The sequence below is a fragment of the Palaemon carinicauda genome, chromosome 9 (genome assembly GCF_036898095.1).
Source record: "Palaemon carinicauda isolate YSFRI2023 chromosome 9, ASM3689809v2, whole genome shotgun sequence".
Taxonomy (NCBI): Eukaryota; Metazoa; Arthropoda; class Malacostraca; order Decapoda; family Palaemonidae; genus Palaemon; species Palaemon carinicauda.
This window is the reverse complement of record NC_090733.1, coordinates 131,866,253-131,887,791: the sequence shown is the minus strand read 5'-3', so window position 1 is coordinate 131,887,791 and position 21,539 is coordinate 131,866,253. Positions and strand designations below refer to the sequence as shown.

The 21,539-nt window shown below is 39.4% G+C and overlaps 1 long non-coding RNA gene and 10 other non-coding genes across 11 annotated transcripts in view; 1 reads left to right on the top strand and 10 right to left on the bottom strand.

Moving 5' to 3' along the window:
- The window catches only part of LOC137646875 (uncharacterized), a 375,240-nt gene that overhangs the window by 134,547 nt on the left and 219,154 nt on the right, over positions 1 to 21,539 (bottom strand). The window lies entirely within an intron of this gene.
- Positions 13,084 to 13,156, top strand: TRNAM-CAU (transfer RNA methionine (anticodon CAU)). Its single transcript has one exon. It is a non-coding gene; the product is annotated as a tRNA-Met (tRNA).
- TRNAE-UUC (transfer RNA glutamic acid (anticodon UUC)) lies at positions 15,062 to 15,133 on the bottom strand. The gene has a single exon. It is a non-coding gene; the product is annotated as a tRNA-Glu (tRNA).
- On the bottom strand, positions 18,452 to 18,523 carry TRNAE-UUC (transfer RNA glutamic acid (anticodon UUC)). Its single transcript has one exon. It is a non-coding gene; the product is annotated as a tRNA-Glu (tRNA).
- Positions 18,877 to 18,948, bottom strand: TRNAE-UUC (transfer RNA glutamic acid (anticodon UUC)). The gene has a single exon. It is a non-coding gene; the product is annotated as a tRNA-Glu (tRNA).
- Positions 19,261 to 19,332, bottom strand: TRNAE-UUC (transfer RNA glutamic acid (anticodon UUC)). The gene has a single exon. It is a non-coding gene; the product is annotated as a tRNA-Glu (tRNA).
- On the bottom strand, positions 19,684 to 19,755 carry TRNAE-UUC (transfer RNA glutamic acid (anticodon UUC)). Its single transcript has one exon. It is a non-coding gene; the product is annotated as a tRNA-Glu (tRNA).
- Positions 20,107 to 20,178, bottom strand: TRNAE-UUC (transfer RNA glutamic acid (anticodon UUC)). Its single transcript has one exon. It is a non-coding gene; the product is annotated as a tRNA-Glu (tRNA).
- TRNAE-UUC (transfer RNA glutamic acid (anticodon UUC)) lies at positions 20,514 to 20,585 on the bottom strand. Its single transcript has one exon. It is a non-coding gene; the product is annotated as a tRNA-Glu (tRNA).
- On the bottom strand, positions 20,937 to 21,008 carry TRNAE-UUC (transfer RNA glutamic acid (anticodon UUC)). Its single transcript has one exon. It is a non-coding gene; the product is annotated as a tRNA-Glu (tRNA).
- On the bottom strand, positions 21,344 to 21,415 carry TRNAE-UUC (transfer RNA glutamic acid (anticodon UUC)). Its single transcript has one exon. It is a non-coding gene; the product is annotated as a tRNA-Glu (tRNA).

Below are 21,539 nucleotides of genomic sequence, written 5' to 3'. Positions count from 1 at the left end.
CCGTCTAGCCAGTCGGACCCAATAACAGTCAAGCAGTAGTATCTCAACGGGTGGCTGGTGCCCTGGCCAACTTAATATATATATATATATATATATATATACATACATATTATTCATATATATATATACACATACACATACATATTCATATATATATATATATATATATATAAAAACAATGAACATACACCTTTTGATATGATATATTAATTTTCTAACTACGGCCAACTGGCTATCTGATGCTCCAATCTTGTTTACAGCCCAAGAAAAAACAGAATGAAAATTAGAGGCACACTCAGTTGAGTGCAGACCTCCACCGTGGCAGCTTATTTCTCGACCTTTTGCTCGACCTTGACCTTCAACCTTAACTTGTATTAATTAGCGTGGATTTCAATACACACAAATATGAACCAACTTTGAAGTATGTGACAACGCTGTCCAGACTTATGACTGATTACGTGAATTGGACATTTTGTTTGACCGTGACCTTGACCTTCCAAAATTTAATAATATCCAGCTTTTTACATAACAGTTATCCCTGCAAGTATCATTACTCTATGATTAAAATTGTGTGGCCCGGAAGCTATTTCACAAACAAACACAAACAAACACAAACAGTGGGTAAACATAACCTCATTCCAACCTCGTTGGCGGAGGTAAATATAAAATAACGTTAATGCCATTAGGAAGTAACAGATATGTCTTCTGAATAATGGAGGATGTTATGTTCAGGAAAAAAAAACCCTCCAGTGGTTACTGATTTCCACAGAGTGAATGATGAAAAGCGGGGGTCCGATTTATGTTACAAGCCACCTTGAGAAGGGGATAGACCAAGATCCGAAGAATAATAGAATACCTCAAGTTATGTATGTGTTGAGAGAGAGAGAGAGAGAGAGAGAGAGAGAGGGGGGGGGGGCTGGAAAATATAATCTTCGTTATGGCTAGCTTGAGAGAGAGAGAGAGAGAGAGAGAAGGGGGGGGCTGGAAAATATAATCTTCGTTATGGCTAGCTTGAGAGAGAGAGAGAGAGAGAGAGAGAGAGAGAGAGAGAGGGGGGGTGGAAAATATAATCTTCGTTATGGCTAGCTTGAGAGAGAGAGAGAGAGAGAGAGAGAGAGAGAGAGAGAAGGGGGGGCTGGAAAATATAATCTTCGTTATGGCTAGCTTGAGAGAGAGAGAGAGAGAGAGAGAGAGAGAGAGAATGCTTTCCCCATATGGGATGAAGATTACAGAGACGCAGCCCTCCGCCCACCGGATTACCATTCTAGGGTATACGATTTGACTGCGTCCTGATCACTTGTCGAGAGAGAGAGGAGAGAGAGAGAGAGAGAGAGAGAGAGAGAGAAAAAATCCTTATTCCTAAGCCTAACCGTTCTCTAAAAGAAGTAAGTTTTGTTGAGAAAGGAAAATATTATTTAGGCTTTTCAAATGACGAGGACCCTTCTAACGACATCATATTCTGCCAGCTAATGGTGCCTCGTATTTGCCAAAGCTAACTTTTTTTATGATAATTGCAAGATATATTTCCTTCCAGTGTGTAAACTTATGAATGAAATGGTAACTATTATTAGTTGAAAAAAATTTTTTTTTTGCAAGTTTGCTATACAGTATATAGTACCAATTAATCTAAATAAAAATGTATGAAATATCCATACAATTTTTTCTACATGCATCATCTTTACTAGCCCAGCGGCATAGTAAGAAATATGAAACCAATTGTTCAAATTGTTCTAAAAGCACCAAAATTGGCACACATGTGGATTAATACATTCTGAACAATTTTGGATATGGAGGCATTCAAGATTCTCCCCGTAGCACATTTGGCGGCCATTTTTCAAAATGGCCGCTATTTACCGTTAGCGTCATTGAATATGTACCATAATTTGTCTTTTTGTGGATGCTAAAGGTGATAAGTGTGCTAGAGGTGATAAGTATTGTACAATTACACATACTTCTGTGCTTACCAAATAATTTGGCTACCATTTCACAAGAAAATGAATTTTACTTTGCAGCGGCAGCGTTGGTGGCAGTGACGGCGGCTGCAGTAATAGTATAGTGTTGATAGTCATGGTGCTTGTAGTAGTAACTTGTGGTAACATGGTGGTGTTTTGTGTCTTTGCAGGTGAGGCAGCAGCAGCACCACCTGACATCAGAGACGCGTTGTTCCAGACTGCAGCCATGGCAAACAAGTTCCAACTGGTCGATACTTTTGAGCAACGTACTCCCACAACACCTCCTGAGACAAACTGGAAGCTGTGTCTTGTATGTCAAGAGGAGACAACAGAGTCACTTATCTGCCCAGTACTGTCTAAACGCCGAGACCCTGGGAGTGGATACACGACAATGGCTGCAAACTTGGTCAAATTTGATGAACTCGGAGAACTGCCAAGAACTGTTCAGTTACAGAGACTAGATGAAGGACAAGGTGTTGAGGCGACAATGGTTGCCCACCAGGCCAAGTGGCATAAAACATGTATGCTCAAATACAATAACACAATGCTACGAAGAGCAGAGAAGAGACGCATCGCAAGCAGCTCAGCATTTGATAGTACTGACAATGTCCAGGCCAAGCGCGGCAGAACACACTCTTCAGAAGCCACTACCAGCGGCACCTCCTGCTTTTTCTGTGGAAAGTCTGGCACAGAGACCCTACATGAAGTAACAACCTTCCAGGTGGACACACGCGTACGGAAGTGTGCAGCGCAAGTTGGGGACAATGAACTCATAGCCAGGCTCAGCATGGGTGATATGGTGGCTCTGGAGGCCAAGTACCATTCCAAGTGTTTGTTGGCTCTTTACTATCGTGCAAAGACCACTGTAGAAGCCGAGCAGAAAACTGACCATGAAGGTGTAATGTCAAGAATCGTACTGGCTGAACTGGTCCTGTATATTGAGGAAACCCACCTAGAAGAGGGCACCACCCCAGTCTTCAGACTCGCAGAACTTGTAAAGCTATACACAACAAGAATGGAACAGCTCGGGGTTGTTTTGTGCCAGAAAGTTAATAGCACAAGGCTGAAAGAGCGCCTGTTAGCCCAGATACCAGGCCTGAGATCCCACAGCAAAGGCCGAGATGTTTTACTAGCGTTTGATGAAGACATTGGTGAAGCGCTAGGCAAAGCCTGCGAGCAAGACTGTGACACTGAGGCAGTTCACCTTGCGCGTGCTGCACAGATAGTTCGTCGATATATGTTTGAAGACACTTACCAATTCCGTGGATCATTCCCGGGCGGCTGTCAGGAGGACTCTGTGCCAAACGTACTAGTTGCAATGGTAAATATGGTGCTGGATGGCCCCACCATCAAGAATCAAAGCCATTCCTCTTCAACACAAGCAGCTCTTTCCATTGCGCAGCTTCTCAAGTTCAACAGTGTCAAGCAAAGTCGGAAGCAGGGAGCAACCAAGACACAGGAGCCTCCAGCTGTCAGACACAGTACGTCTCAAGAAACTCCTCTTCCAACCTATGTTGGGCTGATGCTGTATGCTGAAACACGCAAGAGAGGACTTGTGGACAAGCTCTTCTCTCTGGGCCTAAGCATCTCATATGACAGAGTCCTACGTCTTTCTGCCCAGATGGGAAACAGCGTGTGTCAGCTGTACCGCATAGAGGAAGTGGTCTGCCCGCCTACCCTGCGTAGCAATGTGTTCACAACTGCGGCTGTGGACAACATTGACCACAACCCAAGTGCCACCACAGCCAAGAATTCATTCCATGGAACAGGAATCTCGCTTTTTCAACACCCAACGTGTGCAGATGAGGGAGTGGATCGTAGCATTGCTCTCACTGGGCGTGATACTGGATCAAAGAAATTGCCAAAGTTTCCTGCGAGTTGATAGCAACAAAGTGGAGCTCTTCAGCTACCTCTCCACCATGCTTGCAGAGTCCTTTCAAGAAGAAGGCAAGGAACTGGTCGTCACTGATGGGGAGCAGGTGATCTGTGTTCCACAGCAAGAGGATGTCAACTCACTCGCACCATGCAACCAAGAAGAGGCAGACACCCGCATGATGCTACATGTAGCACATGCTGCACAACATGGTCACCACCAGATACAGGTTCGAACAGTAGACAGTGACGTCGTGGTCCTAGCAGTGATGGTAGTCCAGAAACTACCAGCTGGAGACGAACTCTGGGTAGCCTTTGGGACAGGCAAGAACTACCGCTACATTGCAGCCCATGAAATAGCTTCCTCCCTTGGTCCAGAGAAGGCATGTGCTCTTCCAATATTTCATGCCATCACAGGGTGTGATACTGTGTCAGCCTTCGTCGGACATGGGAAGAAATCTGCCTGGGCAACATGGAACACGCTGCCAGAACTCACTGATGCCCTGCTGAGTCTGGCAAATGCACCCACAAGCATCCAAGAGGATACAATGCATGTCATCGAGAGGTTTGTCATACTCCTGTATGACCGCACAAGCAAATGCAAGGACGTCAACAAGGCGAGAAAGCAGCTCTTTGCAAAGACGAACTCTGTTCAGAACATCCCGCCAACCTACGCTGCTCTGGAGCAGCATGTGAAGAGATCTGCCCTTCAGGGTGGTCATGTCTGGGGCCAGGCATTGGTACCAACGCCCGTGCTCCCTCCACCAACAGACTGGGGCTGGCATCGGAGTGATGATGGGCTCTACACACCACTCTGGACCACACTCCCTGAGGCATCCAAGGCCTGCTATGAGCTGGTGTCTTGCGGATGCAAGAAAGGCTGCAAAAACCGCTGCAAGTGCAAGAACGCTTCACTGCAATGCACTGGTCTATGTTTCTGTGAAGGCGAATGCCAGTAGATTGGGACAGAAAACTTGCTAACCAACATTATGATCTGTAGACATTCATAATTCTGGTAACCAGATTTGAAAAGTTCGGAATCATAATTAACATAGTGTGGCAAAATCTACGTTATTGTATTACATGTATGTACTGCAGGATTACACAAGTACTGTGCCTAGAGACTGGGCTTTTGGTCGACTATATAACTACAATCTGACCATACTGTAAACTTCCCGTACTCTGTGTATTATTTTGACTAGCAATTTTGCCAGCAATTTGAAATAAAAAAGCAACTTGAGCAATTAAAGTGTGTTCCTGAAATCAGGTACTGGTTATTAGAGGTATTATGTCATTGAGTATTGAAATCTTCATCAAATGTCCACTTTTTCCACAAAATGGCGGCCAGTTTGGGGGCCATTTTTGAGAAGATTCATCTAAATATCTGTTAAACATTTATTGATGTTAATTCTGATGTAAAAAAAGGGAATTTTGGCCCATCTAGCACCAAACTAACGACACATAATGAAGTCTATGTAATGACGCTAATGTTAAATGGCGGCCATTTTGAACAATGGCCGCCATATCTTCCTAAGGGCTAATCTTGAATGCCTCCATATCCAAAAATGTTTAGAATATATTAATCTACATGTGTGCCAATTTTGGTGCTTTTAGACCAATTTGAACAATTGGTCTGCTATGCCGCTGTACTATACAACATTGGTTTGGTCTAGACAGGATACTAAGTACCTGTGTAGACTTCCGTCGTCAAGCCCGGGGTAAGCCTCTCTTTATTAGCCTAGCAGGTAGCATGTTGGTCAAGGCACCAGTCACTTGTTGAATTACTACCGCTAGACTTATTAAGTCCTTTGATTGGCCAAATAGTACTACATTGGAATCCTCTCTGGTTACAGCTCATTTTTTCTTTGCCCACACATACACCAAAATTATTGGAACCTTGATATATGTCTACCGTAGGCTCTAGTGCCTTTAAATATGCAGCCCCGAGACTATAAAATAAGCTCCCACTAGACATGAAAAAAGACTTATTAAGGCATTCAAGAGGAAACTGAAGACATTCTTGTTGTCTAAGTCTTAGCAATATGCGGTGTGAAATAATAAATGCTTTCGAACGAACATGATAAAATGACTGTGGAGTTCCTATAGAGAATAGGGTTCCCCTGCTGTAGAGGACTAGAAAAGCAGATCTCAGTAAAGTAAATTGTCTGGTCTCTTCCTTCACACACCTGACAACAATTAGATAATTGGAAAATTCTTCTTTACCTAAGGGGTTGACTACTGCATTGTAATTGTTCAGTGGCTACTTTCCATTTAGTAAGGGTAGAAAAAAACACTTTAGTTATGATAAGGATCTCTTCTCAGAGAAAGACACTCCAATTTATACTACCCTGGGTTAGAGTTCTCTTGCTTGAGGCTACACTCAAGCACACTATTCTATGTTTCCTTTCCTCACTGGGGTATTTTCCCAGTTGGAGGCCTTGGGTTTATAGCATCCTGCGTTTCCACTTCGATCACGACTCTCCCTTACATTACCTTCCTTTTTGACTGTGCAGATACAATAATAATAATAGCACAAATGTGATTTCCATGACATCATAATCCTATATTTTTTTATATTCAGTCTTTCAATAAGGAACTCCATAGCGCCATTTTTTATCAATTATATGAGATATGGTTTTAAACTAATATCCTTCCGTAACTAAACTATGACCCACCATATTCTATCAACTACCAGACACAAAAGAACTTTAAGGAACGCACCTACTTGTTCCAACACACCCGAGAGTCGTAGCTCTGCCCCAAACCTAAGTATGGGTCCGGCTCTAGTAGCCTACCCTTGTTGGTGATGCGAATACACTGGTCTCTTATATAATTTAACGGGTTGTACAGTCATTTACCACCTAATAAAAAATACTAATCTTTTATAATTTTCTTTCTTTTCTTGATATGGACGAACAGAATTTGGTTGCTCTGCCAATTTCAGTTTCTCTAATATTGCTATCTCAGCTGATAGAATAAAACTTTGCTATTTCTTTTCATATTTTTCCATTTTTCCGTTAATCATAATTAACAGAAAAAAGGAAAAATATGAAAAAATGGCAAAGTTAATTAACGGAAAAAAGGGAAAATAGGAAAAGAAATGGCAAAGTTTATTCTATCAGCTGAGATAGCAATATTAGAGAAACTGAAATTGGCAGAGCAACCAAATTCTGTTCGTTATCAGTGAAGAAATAAGTTCTGAATGTTTGACCACTCTTCCTTTAGCAACAATAACAAAATAAAATACAAATACAAATGTCAACATTGCTGATCCCTAAGTCCTGTCTAATGGAAGTTTTTACTAACCATACGAAATTCAATTACTAACCTCTTCCGGCAATTTACACCTACTCTTAAAACTAAAATCTAAATATCCATTATTTTTCTATTTCTATTTGTTTAATTTTTAGGAAAATTATTACATGACACCAAGAAAGTGCATTGACCTCTTATTCCAAATATCCGATCCACCCTTGGAGCCAATTTTTATGTTGAACAGGCTGACATTAAGTCTTTTTATAGTCTATATTTGAATTATCTGTTTTAATGTTAATGTTTTTTAAAATATCTTATTTTAATTTTTCATTACTTCTTATATCGTTATTTATTTCCTTCTTTCCTTTCCTCAATGGGCTATTTTTCCATGTTGGAGCCCTTGGGCTTATAGCATCTTGCTTTTCCAACTAGGGTTGTAGCTTGGCTAGTAATAATAATAATAATAATAATAATAATAATAATAAATTAATAATAATAATAATAATAATAATAATAATCTAACTGCAAAAATACTTATCGGTTTTATCACTTACCTAGTAAATTATCCTTTAATAAAAAAAATAAAAATATTCTGGCAAAAGCTCTAATATATCATTTACTTAATTAAGCCCACATTTTTTCACACAGCTTCAGTCATTCCTCTCATTAGCATAAAAGTACTCTCTATTCAAGAGGCAAAGCCCAGCATTCTCCGGTACATACCTTAACGAGCTAATTTCTCATACCTCGATTCCGCTCAACGGATATACCAGTCACTCATTAAAGTCCCATCAGCCCTTCGAAAATTATCGCGCATCATTGTGAAACCCGCAAAATTTCCCCAAAGATTTCCGCAATGGCGGAGAATTACACTAATTTACGTAATTACTCCGCGAGGATACGAAATAAGAAGAATAACTCCTCTAATTAATGATCCTTCATTTACTCCCGGGGATTCATCAGCGTCACCTCAGGACAATAAGTAAGAGGTCAAAATAAAATCTTTGTATTGTATGCCTTTTAAATACGGATCTCTAGGTGGCAACGCCACTCAACATTGTTCCACACTATAATAAAATGTCTGTTTCTCTCATTTCTACTCGGTTTTCCCCACAATTCCCTTAAAATACCCCTTAACTCCCCATAAATTTTCATCATAACCAAATTATAATAATTAAGAAAGGTGAAAATAATTTTGTATTAGAAATATATCAAGGCGGCAACCTCTTCAATATGGCTTCCTACTATAAGAAAGTTGTCAAGAGTTCCCCGGATTTCATCAATGCTTCCCCAAGAACCCCCTTTTATCACACAACCCCTCCCCCACTCTGCCCCCAACCCCCCTCCCACGTCTCTTTCCATTCTTCATCTACCACACGCTATACAAATGACTGTCGGGTCCCCAAAGATCCTGAATTGGAATTTAAATTGAGAGCTAAACGTATTAACTTTTTTTCCCTCCCAAAGTCGGGACTGAAAATCAAAACTATCTCTTTTTTTTCTGTGGGTTGAGATAAGATTTCCCATGGGGCATTGGTGTCTTTCTGGAGGCGTTGGCATCCCAGGCTAGCGACGTTGGAAGGAATTGTTCTTCTTATTTGTTATTGTTTTTGCTCTCCTTGTTTCGAGACCATTTTTTGTTATTGGGGCAACGTCTTGGCTTTTTGCACGTCCTATAAACAGTCATTTTTTTAAACTTAAATTCATAAACCGTTATCATTTTCATTATTGTTTCTATATACAATCAAAATTAATATACAAATGAAAATATTATTTTTTCTAGTTCCTTTTTCATCGTGATCCATGTCGTTAAATATTCAATATCTTCTTACATCAATGATCATTTGATTTTAATAATTTTACGTTGCCTTCCAAATTGGTTGATTTCAGTTACATTCTTTCTTGTTGGTTTTCTGCCTCCTCCTCACCTTTACATACCATCATATTTCCCCCTCCTTATTCTTACTATTCCTTACGGCATTTTCTCTTTCCCTCTATTCTCCGTGACATCTTTCCCTTAATTCCCCATCTCCCAAAATTACTCCTCCCCAAACACAAATGAACTTTACTAAGCCAATCTACTAAAAGCCTTGCTTGCTCGTTTTCTTTCATTTTTGGTCAAATTTCCCAAGACAGTAATGATTTAGGAGAACTGCATATAATGAGGTAACCTTTGTCATTTTTCAAAGTTTATCATGATTTTAATAGCAATTGCCATAAATGTCAAATTGAAAATAGTGACATATTACATCTCTTCATATTAGTACACTATTGCTTCTCAGCTAGACATTAAAAAATCAGCTTAATTGACTTGATATAAACAGTAACAGTAAAATACATTCAAAGAACTGACATGATTTCAAGTTTCTACTAATCTATATCCACTTCTATATGAACTAGATACTAACAGCAGTTTCAAGTGAGGATTTAGTCCTAGAATCTTGTCTTTACTGCACGAATACCCAAGGATGACAGCTATAAACAAACTTCAATATCATACAAATAACCAAAGAAATGGAGAATCTGTGAGTAAATGTCAATCATGCCATACTGTTCTCATATACCTAATTCCAAACAAGATTTCAAACTCCTAACAATTAGTAATCACAAGTAATACAGCCAAGTGTAATTACTTGATAGAACACCAAATTAGTAAAAATCCTGTAAAGTTTAAAAGGTGACCTCGAAACCGTACAGTATATATTCTTTCTCGAGGCAAAACAAAGTTTAATTGATGGGCTGCAGACCATAAAATTTCGTGCCAAAAATGAGAGAACGAATGCCCCAAAGCCTTTTAAACTTTCCTCATAAAAGGTAGAAAAACCCGTCCTCTTTCAGCCGTCTGAAGTATTAACATGGCGGCCTTTTAATTTGGGAAGTAAGCCACTCGAAAGATAGAAATTTTTGCTTTGGAGAATCTTAGTTGCAAGAGGTCCAAGAAAGAGAAAATAAGAGGAGGATGATGACGATGAGAGGGGGAGACGAGGAAGAGTAAATGGGTATACAGGTATAGGAAGAGGGAGGGAGAGGATGTAAAGAGAGTATAATTTGCAACAAATTCTAGAGATCTCTTCATAGCGGCGTTTTTAATTCAGATTACAATAGTATTCCGCCTCAACGCTTTTTACATACTACAGTCCCCAGCGGCATTCTTGTCGCCTTTTTATTTTCCCTCTTTTTTATTTTTCCCCTTCCTAAAGGCGAGACGAAAATGATTGCGGTTACGTGAGTCTACCCCGAAAGAAATAGTTACCCACCTGGCTAGTTTCCAACCTGGAGACAACGCTGCAAATTTTATGATAATTTCAGCCACGCCGTACATATTTTTTCTCTCTCTCTCTCTCTCTCTCTCTCTCTCTCTCTCTCTCTCTCTCTCTCTCTCTCTCTCTCTCTCTCAGTGAGCGCCTCTTTAACAAGTTAAGGTACAAGGTATGAAAAAGAAAGTGACAGGGGAAAAACCTTACCTGGATTTCTCCCAGGATCTTGTTTTATTCTGATTCTACACCTTGCCTATTCTGGCGCACTTTATTATGACATTCCAGGGGCTGCCATGGGGCGCGTTCTATTTACCAAGACTGTATGAAGCTCGTTGAACCGCCGCTTTGTTTTGCAATGTATGGACCCGTTTCCCCTTTTGTTCCACGCCGAAGTTCCCTCTTTCCCCGAAGTTTATATGCATTTCAAGAGCCTCTTCTTGGCATTCTCCTCTCACAGAATTATATTCATTTTCTCTCCTGCTCAGGTATTTACGATACTGGTTCGGCGAAAGATATGTGCGAAAATTCATTTGCTTTCGCAGATTTTTCGGTCTCTCAAGACGCGGCTTTTTTTAAACTTTTTTTTTTTTCTAAAGCATTGAGCAGCCTTGCAATAAATGTCATTACCTTGAAAAACTACTTATTTTCAATTGACTAATCAATTTATTCATTCATCAATCTAACAATTATTCATTCGTCAATCTATTAATTTATTTTCCCTATAAAAAAACTCAACTTTTTTTTTAATTGACTAATCAATTTATTCATTCATCAATCTATCAATTTATTTTTCTTATGCTCATCCTATTTACTCTCATTTAATATAAGACTGAGTTGGACATACATGCCTACAACAATCTGGTCCCCTTGAAAAGAGGCACGTTTCAATATCAAGGAAATACTAAAGAATAAAAGGAATACCAGATCCTGAAAACCAATGTCAAGAAAAGACAAATTTGGAAAATTTTGAAGAATTTCTTATCTAAAACAGCAAATCTTGATTTATTTAAAACGACCTTCTTGTTCGTTCCATAAAACAAATATATGCAAAATATATCAACAAATAATTGAATACATAGTAGCAGTCTAATTATTTGCCGAATTAATTTTTTCCCCTATGGGAAACATCGCTCTCGTTTCCAGAAAGAAAACCTGGAAATAAACAACAGAAGTAGCTTTGCTTGATTTTCATTATCAATAATATAAAAAAGTCAAATTTCAGGACACGTCGAAAAGCATTTGATTTGTTGAAAAAAATTTCCCGGGAATACATAAATTAATTACTCGTAAATAATTGCCTGATTAATTGTATATGACCTGGCATCACAAATCCCAGGGTCACCGATTCCGATAAAAAGAACAATTCCTTCCTATTACACAATAATAGTTCATTAGGACAAGGAAGCTACGAATACGGTAGTGTAAGGAGGGGTCGCTGAGGGCGTAGCCTCCGGGTAGGCAACTAGGTATGGATACGGCTCCTAGGTTAGATGGGGACCCTTAAGTTAGGTGGTGTTCTTGTCTGTTTATCCTGTAAAATGCTGTTTCATATCCTATCCCAAAAGAACTACAAGGCTCCGTATATTTTCCTACTAAAAAATCTTGCATAAATAATCCCACCCCTTAATGTTAAATCTTGTCCTTTGGACTCCCTCTTGAGCGCCGATCTACGAATATCCACAATAATACCAATTCCCTAATATCGCAAGAGGGTCTGCCCCTCTCTTTTGTTCTTTTCATGTACTTCTCTTTCTCCATATTTCCTTAATCTTTCCCATCCAAAGGACCTGCCTTTGAGCTATAAATTGGATTGTATCCAGGGGTACTCTATTTTCCCCGTATTCCCCACTTCCCTATTCTTATTATTGTTGTTGTGTACCGTATCAAGGTCAAAGCCTGACTCAACGAGGATTGTAGACTTGTTTATTTGCAGAAACAGGATGACGTTTATCTTTGGAAAAAGGAATAGATCACATTTAACTTGGAATGACTATACTCTGTTCAAGCTGTCGCTCAAGGAATTTGAGTTTCGACTGGAAATGAATAAAATTCAGCCATAAAAGGAACACCTTGCTATGCTTTAGGAGCAAAAATGATGGACTACCCTCAAGTCTGTACTCTTTGGTGTAAACTTAACAACTACAACTTTCGGTTAAAACAGACGACTCCACCACTCATTGATAAACATTGATTACATTATGTTTATTAAAAATATTAGGTTTTATTCTTGATTGCATATTCGCTGATGAGAAACTTTACCCAGTCGGTCTCTTATCCTACTACATAAAATATTGATGCATTGAGAATGTCTTTCAATATTACTGCGATGATTTGAACATTATTCTCCTGTTAAGTCTTCAAAAGCAAACTCATCTTGAATTGTGAACTTCAGGTCTACCAGAGTCCTTATTCTCGATCAAGGGCACCTTTATTCATTCAGCTCTTTGTATCTACGGTAGACTATTTTTCATAACTCTAGACATTCCTTACAATTAGATCTACCGCAAGATACCACAGCTTAATTTGTATCGTTTTAAAAGTAGTAAATTTGATCGACAATTACTTTATTCTTATTAATTGAGTACCGAAAATCAACATCAAAAGCTGAACTAAATACATGGAAGAAAAGAGAGCAGGTTTTCTATAAGTTGCAATTGAAACACTATAATGTTAAAATACCAGTAAGGGACACCTTTTTTGCCTTTTTGATATTGACAAAAATTTGTATATATACCTTACCACATATAGCCTCGATAGCGCAGTAGGCAGCGCGTCAGTCTCATAATCTGAAGGTCGTGAGTTCGATCCTCACTCGGGGCATGAACCTTTTCAGCAGGGCAGTAACATCAGGCGGTAATATAACATATAGCTTCTATATCATGCTATGATATGGGATCCAATTTAACACGATACAACACTTTCACAAAAAATGAAGTTTCAAACCCTCTCACAAAAATAAAGTTTTAAGACCTTAACAAGATTGAGAAGCTAAATCTGTACTGAATTACATTTTAAACCGCACCTGAATTACATTTTAAAACTGCACCAATATCAGAACCATGGAGCATTGGCTGCTATAATTCGTTAACAGAGGAAACAGGCACTCTGTTAAAGAAAAATAATACTTCCACAAACCATCCAGAAGTGTGGGATTCCAAATCCGTGAAATTACGTAAAGTATTTTCAAATTTCGTAATGATAAATCACTTCGATTTATGGAGAGTTAGTACAAGTATACTCATTTGTTAAAAGTAAATACAAAAAGGACAAGATATACTACCCTCTCATACTAGCCTACTCCTAAGTATTGTTGGAATGAAGAGTCAATGCACCTGGACTATAGTCCAGGTACAAAGGGTTGAAACTTGCATTTGGCTAGCAGCAGTGACCCTTTACCCCAAGTTTCTAACCCAGCTAGCTTCTATATTATTATTATTATTATTATTACTAGCCAATCTACAAACCTAGTTGGAAAAGCAAGATGCTATAAGCCCAAGGGCTCCAATAGGGAAAAATAGCCCAGTAAGGAAAGGAAATAAGGAAATAAATAAATGATGAGAACAAATTAACAATAAATCATTCTAAAAACAGTAACAACGCCAAAACAGATATGTCCTATATAAACTATTAACGTCAAAAACAGATATGTCATATATAAACTATAAAAAGACTCATGTCAGCCTGGTCACCATAAAAATATTTGCTCCATTTTTTAACTTTTGAAGTTCTACTGATTCAACTACCCGATTAGGAAGATCATTCCACAACTTGGTAACAGCTGGAATAAAACTTCTTGAATACTGTGTAGTATTGAGCCTCATGATGGAGATGATACGAAAACGCAAACCAAATAAAGAGAAATAGAAACGATATCACCACTTTTCAGAGTATATTGAAACATTGGGGTTAAAATATAGCAACAGCATAACTTCTGTCAAATCTTAAATCATCTAGCTAGACTACAGCATCAATCATAAATAGGTCTACTGTAATAGTGAAAATTTCTGTACTGTAAATTTTAGAATAGATTTCTTTAAATACCCTAGTCTCTGAAATACATTGTCTATTTTTTGAGTAACAACTATAGCCTATAGCTAATGTATGCCAAATTTAGGATGCCGTTTTCCAACACAAAAGTCAGCTTCTATTACCACTAGTCCGTAAATAGCATCAACTACGGGTAACTAAGACCGAAGATTGTAGATGGTACTTAAGATCACTATGGTCGGAGGACAATTAACCATCCCTCTTTTAAATTGGCCCTTACTTTGATGATATTAGCAGGTTAACATTTAGAATACCTTGAGCTCTAAATTGCTTACACACAACCAGAACAATGCGATATCCGTTTATATCAATTGAGAATTAGTGTAAGTAAAGTGAAAAGTAGAGAAAATGGTGAAAAGACATTTCCCTCGTTTGCTACTATGGTTGGTATAGTCATCATTACTAGCAGAGATTATCATATATATAAACCTAAAAAGAGTTGAGCCTTGCAAAAGGCTAGCAGACGTTTTCCCAAACAAGGGTAAGACTCTATTGCTATTAATACCACAGAGGTTCAACACTACACGTAATATTTTAATGGTCTGAATCTGATGAATCATTTTTATATTGCCAGCCATCAACGGCATTTAGAGTAGAGAGAAATATCTTCATATCGATTCGATAATAATTATGACTCATCTACTGCGTGCTCCTTTGTAATCTCCTTCCCAAAACATCTTCCCATGCCGGGAATCGAACCCGGGCCTCCTGGGTGAAAGCCAGGTATCCTAGCCACTAGACCACATGGGATATAAGTATGAGTGGTAGTTACAAACATCATTAGAATCTCATGTTGTTGTAAAAGGCTTCGCCATATTTTACTGAGAATTTTAACCAATGTTCGTGTATCTATTATGAAATGAAAACCATAAAAAATCTGCGGCATTTGCAAGCACATACTCATTTGAGAGAGAGAGAGAGAGAGAGAGAGAGAGAGAGAGAGAGAGAGAGAGATTAATCCAAGAACTCTTTGTATCCATTTGGATACCTTCATCAAGTCGATTTATGAATTTTAGTGTAAGTTAAACTCATTTGTCAAGGGTAAAATACATAAAGACTTCACGCTGAGCGATGATTAAGTCCAGGTACAAAGGGTTGAAACTTGTTTACTATGGTACCAGCAGTGGCCCCTTTTTCATAGTCTTTACACCAAGCTAGATTCTATTGTATAACAGATAAGAAAGCGCCACTCACACAAATAGAAAAATCAATTATATCACTTTTCAACAGGCATTGATAATTTTTTTTAATAACATCTATTGACTACGGGTAATTTACGCCAAACTTCTTATACTATTTTCCAAAAACAATGTCATCTCCTATTACCGGTAGTCCATAAGCAACTTAAAATATAGGTACAGTTGGACACACAAATTCTTGGTACACCTCACTCTGAGGAAGTGCATCAAGCAACACTCCACCAGTCCCCTCTCTGACATGGAGACTGAAGATCCACCTACAGAGGGGCAAATAGTCCTTGATGGAAATCACCTCCCAGACTGTAACTGCACTGACGGCCTTACTGAGCTATTGAAGGGAACCACTGCCACTTTATCCAGCATCCCTGCATCAACTGAACCAGCATCCAAAAGCACAGAGAAGACACCTCTCCAAAAAGTCATGCTCTTGTCCATTGAGAACACCGCCTCCTAAGCTGCAGTTGCCACCCTGGCAGCTGAGAAACCATGTCTTCACATCACTGCTCGACAAAACCACAATGGGGAGCTCACTGTCTCCCCTAAGGATCAAGAGTATGACAACTTTCTGGAGAAAGAATCCTGCCTGGTGCTTCTTGATCCCTCAAAGAAGCAAAAGAAGATAGTCATCACAAAGTATCCAGCCACCATGCCTCTCACCTTTGCCAACCCTTGCAGCAAAATCACCTGTGCGGAACATTGCAAGAACAATAATGATGTACTTGTTAACAAGGTCATCTCTACCTTCAATGACCGGTCCCACCTTCTATTGATCTCAGTATATGGGGAACCTTCTTTATACAGGATTACACACCAGAGCCTCTTCGCCGTATCACTGCCAGCTCTACGGACATCACCATGAAAATTGCAGGAGCCCCACAATTTGTGCTCTCTACAGTCAACATCACCCAACCCAAGTAGGCATCGATGTACACAAGGCATAGAAACCCTTTTAAGTGTCCAAATTGCACCCGGTCTCATCACGCCTGGAACAGCAGGTGCCCAGAGCCTCTGAGAAGAATTGCAGTCCTGAAAGACACCTTACAATCAAACGTACCTAAACAACCGTCACAGCCACCCAAACACCAGAGAGCTCCTCGCCAGAGGTCTACGAGACAGCCAACCACCTCTCCTGAACCTGTGATCTCCAGCCTTCTAGTGCCATCCCCTTCCCAACCCACCCAAACCCTCACTAAAAAAAAATTGAGTCTGTCCATAGAGAGCCTTATTCCCATAGCCCTTCACATTTTCTACAACCTCCTATACCTTTTCCAAATCCCTAAATCCCTTGAATTACTCAGCCAAATCCTCCTCTCCCCCAAAGTTTCTCCTTCCCTAAAGCAGGGATAAATACTTACACTTATATCAACTCCTTTTCTCTATTACTCTTAATCCTTCACTCCTCCCCCAGTTTTTTTACACACTGGGACTTGCTGCTATAAAACTTTTTTAACACTAAAATTCTTCCCTTCGGTTCCATGAGGAGCCTGGCTTTTGAGTCCTCGCAGTCACACTCTTAGGGCTGAGTAACTGCACCTGCTTTGCCGAGTCCTCGACTTGGTTGTATTGTGAGCAAACTGATTCCATTCCATAAGAAAATTGATAAGTATAGAAAAATTTTGACATCTGCAGTCACATTCTTTGTGCTGAGCAATTGCATAAGAACTCTTGAAAGCTATGACTGTTAGTCTACGAGCGCCATCCGGAGCAAAAGCTCAGGACAATCTGAACCTAACCGTCAAACCCTACTGCGTGGCAGCTTGTGGTTATCTCACCCCACCACCTCTGCAAGCTCTCCCTACATCAACTTTTTGGTTACTAGCCGCGAATTAAGGGTATGGCAAGGTGCACTTCTTCAAAGCAAAGTGTACCAGGGAATCCTGTGTACAATTGTACCCAGGACTGGCGGTCAGAAATGGTACATGAAATCTCTATGGTCAAAGCATAATCCATCATCCATCTTTTATAATGACAGGTTAACATTTACAATAACTAATGCTCTAAATTATTTACACAATTTAAAAAACACAATATCCGTTTATACTAATCAAAAATAATTATTATAAGCAAACTCAACTCTAGAGAAAATACGGAAGAGACGTTTCCCTCATTTGCTACTATGGTTGGTAGTCTTCATTGCTAGCAAAGATTATATAATCAAGCTACAAAGAGTTGAGCCTTGCAAAGGGTTAGCAAACGTTTTTCCACGCAATGTAAGCCTCTATTGCCATTAATACAAGAAATTTTCAAGATGGTACGTAGTATTCTAATGGTGTGAATCTGATTAATCCTTCCGTTTTACATTACGGGCCTCAACAGCATTTAGTGGGGAGAGACATCTCTTCATATCAATTCTCTAATTTTTTATCTTTTATTATGAACTACACATTTACAATCTTACACTTTATAACATATACACATCATAGTATTCGCTAATTTGACGTCATCCACAGAGTGCTCCTTTGCAATCTCCTTCCCAAAACGTCTTCCCATGCCGGGAATCAAACCCGGGCCTCCTGGGTGAAAGCCAGGTATCCTAGCCACTAGACCACATGGGATATGAGTATAAATAGAATTTACAAATATATCTAGGAAACATTTCCCTTATTTGCTACTATGGTTGGTATAGTCTTTACTACTAGTAATGATCAAATAATCCAGCAACAAAAAGTGCAAAAGATTAGCAGAGGTTTTCCCACACAGCGTAAGCCTCTACTGCCATTAATACCAGAGATGTTCAAGACAGTACGTAATATTCTAACGGCCTGAATCTGATGAATAACTCGTTTTATACAGACCTCAACAACATATCGATTGGTTAATTTGTTGTCATCCACAGTGTGCTCCTTTGCAATCTCCTTCCCAAAACGTCTTCCCATGCCGGGAATCGAACCCGGGCCTCCTGGGTGAAAGCCAGGTATCCTAGCCACTAGACCACATGGGATATGAGTATACATGGAATTTACAAATATAATTAAGATACATTTCCCTTATTTGCTACGATAGTTTGCATGGTCTTTATTGCTAGTAATGATCATATAATCCAGCTACAAAGAGTGGACCCGTGCAAAAGGTTATCAGACGTTTTCCCACACAGTGTAAGTCTTTATTGCCATTAATACCAGAGACGTTCAAGATGGTACGTAATATTCTAATGGTCTGAAGCTGATGAATCATTCCGTTTTATACAGACCTCAACACATTTAGGGTGGAACGCCAAACATCTCTTCATCTCGATTGCCTATTATTTGATGTCATCCACAATATGCTCCTTTGCAATCTCCTTCCCAAAACGTCTTCCCATGCCGGGAATCGAACCCGGGCCTCCTGGGTGAAAGCCAGGTATCCTAGCCACTAGACCACATGGGATATGAGTATAAATAGAATTTACAAATATATCTAGGAAACATTTCCCTTATTTGCTACTATGGTTGGTATAGTCTTTACTACTAGTAATGATCAAATAATCCAGCAACAAAAGGTGCAAAAGATTAGCAGAGGTTTTCCCACACAGCATAAGCCTCTACTGCCATTAATACCAGAGATGTTCAAGACAGTACGTAATATTCTAACGGCCTGAATCTGATGAATAACTCGTTTTATACAGACCTCAACATCATATCGATTGGTTAATTTGTTGTCATACAGTGTGCTCCTTTGCAATCTCCTTCCCAAAACGTCTTCCCATGCCGGGAATCGAACCCGGGCCTCCTGGGTGAAAGCCAGGTATCCTAGCCACTAGACCACATGGGATATGAGTATAAATGGAATTTACAAATATAATTTAGATATATTTCCCTTATTTGCTACAATAGTTTGTATGGTCTTTATTGCTAGTAATGCTCATATAATCCTGCTTCAAAGAGTGGACCCTTGCTAAAGGTTAGCAGACGTGTTCCCACACAGTGTAAGTCTCTATTGCCATTAACACCATAGACGTTCAAGACGGTACGTAATATTCTAATGGTCTGAAGCTGATGAATCACTACGTTTTATACAAACCTCAACACATTTAGGGTGGAACGCCAGACATCTCTTCATATCCATTGGCTAATTTGATGTCATCCACAGTGTGCTCCTTTGCAATCTCCTTCCCAAAACGTCTTCCCATGCCGGGAATCGAACCCGGGCCTCCTGGGTGAAAGCCAGGTATCCTAGCCACTAGACCACATGGGATATGAGTATACATGGAATTTACAAATATAATTAAGATACATTTCCCTTATTTGCTACAATAGTTTGTATGGTCTTTATTGCTAGTAATGATCATATAATCCAGCAACAAAGAGTGGAGCCTTGCAAAAGGTTAGCAGACGTTTTCCCACACAGTGTAAGTCTCTATTGCCATTAATACCAGAGACGTTCAAGACGGTACATAATTTTCTAATGGTCTAAAGGTGATGAATCATTCCGTTTTATACAGACCTAAACACATTTAGGGTGGAGCGCCAAACATCTCTTCATATCGATTGGCTAATTTGATGTCATCCACAGTGTGCTCCTTTGCAATCTCCTTCCCAAAACGTCTTCCCATGCCGGGAATCGAACCCGGGCCTCCTGGGTGAAAGCCAGGTATCCTAGCCACTAGACCACATGGGATATGAGTATACATGGAATTTACAAATATAACTAAGATACATTTCCCTTATTTGCAACGATAGTTTGTATGGTCTTTATTGCTAGTAATGATCATATAACCCAGCTACAAAGACTGGAGCCTTTCAAAAGGTTAGCAGACGTTTTCCCACACAGTGTAAGCCTCTGTTGCCATTACCACAAACGTTCAAGACGGTAAGTAACATTCTAATAATGTGAATCTGATGAATCATTCCGTTTTATATCAAAGACCTCAAGGGTGGAGAATCTTCATATCGGTTTGCTAATTATGACGTCATCTACTGTTTGCTCCTTTGTAATCTCCTTCCCAAAACGTCTTCCCATGCCGGGAATCGAACCCGGGCCTCCTGGGTGAAAGCCAGGTATCCTAGCCACTAGACCACATGGGATATGAGTATATATGGAATTTACAAATATAATTAAGATACATTTCCCTTATTTGCTACAATAGTTTGTATGGTCTTTATTGCTAGTAATGATCATATAATCCAGCAACAAAGAGTGGAGCCTTGCAAAAGGTTAGCAGACGTTTTCCCACACAGTGTAAGTCTCTATTGCCATTAATACCAGAGACGTTCAAGACGGTACATAATTTTCTAATGGTCTGAAGGTGATGAATCATTCCGTTTTATACAGACCTAAACACATTTAGGGTGGAGCGCCAAACATCTCTTCATATCGATTGGCTAATTTGATGTCATCCACAGTGTGCTCCTTTGCAATCTCCTTCCCAAAACGTCTTCCCATGCCGGGAATCGAACCCGGGCCTCCTGGGTGAAAGCCAGGTATCCTAGCCACTAGACCACATGGGATATGAGTATACATGGAATTTACAAATATAACTAAGATACATTTCCCTTATTTGCAACGATAGTTTGTATGGTCTTTATTGCTAGTAATGATCATATAACCCAGCTACAAAGACTGGAGCCTTGCAAAAGGTTAGCAGACGTTTTCCCACACAGTGTAAGCCTCTATTGCCATTACCACAAACGTTCAAGACGGTAAGTAACATTCTAATAATGTGAATCTGATGAATCATTCCGTTTTATATCAAAGACCTCAAGGGTGGAGAATCTTCATATCGGTTCGCTAATTATGACGTCATCTACTGTTTGCTCCTTTGTAATCTCCTTCCCAAAACATCTTCCCATGCCGGGAATCGAACCCGGGCCTCCTGGGTGAAAGCCAGGTATCCTAGCCACTAGACCACATGGGATATGAGTACAAGTGGTATTTACAAATATAACTAGAGTCTCATATTGTTATAAAAGTCTTAAACCATATTTTACGGAAAAAATTTCCTTATGTTTGTGTATCTATTAATAAAATACAAATCATAA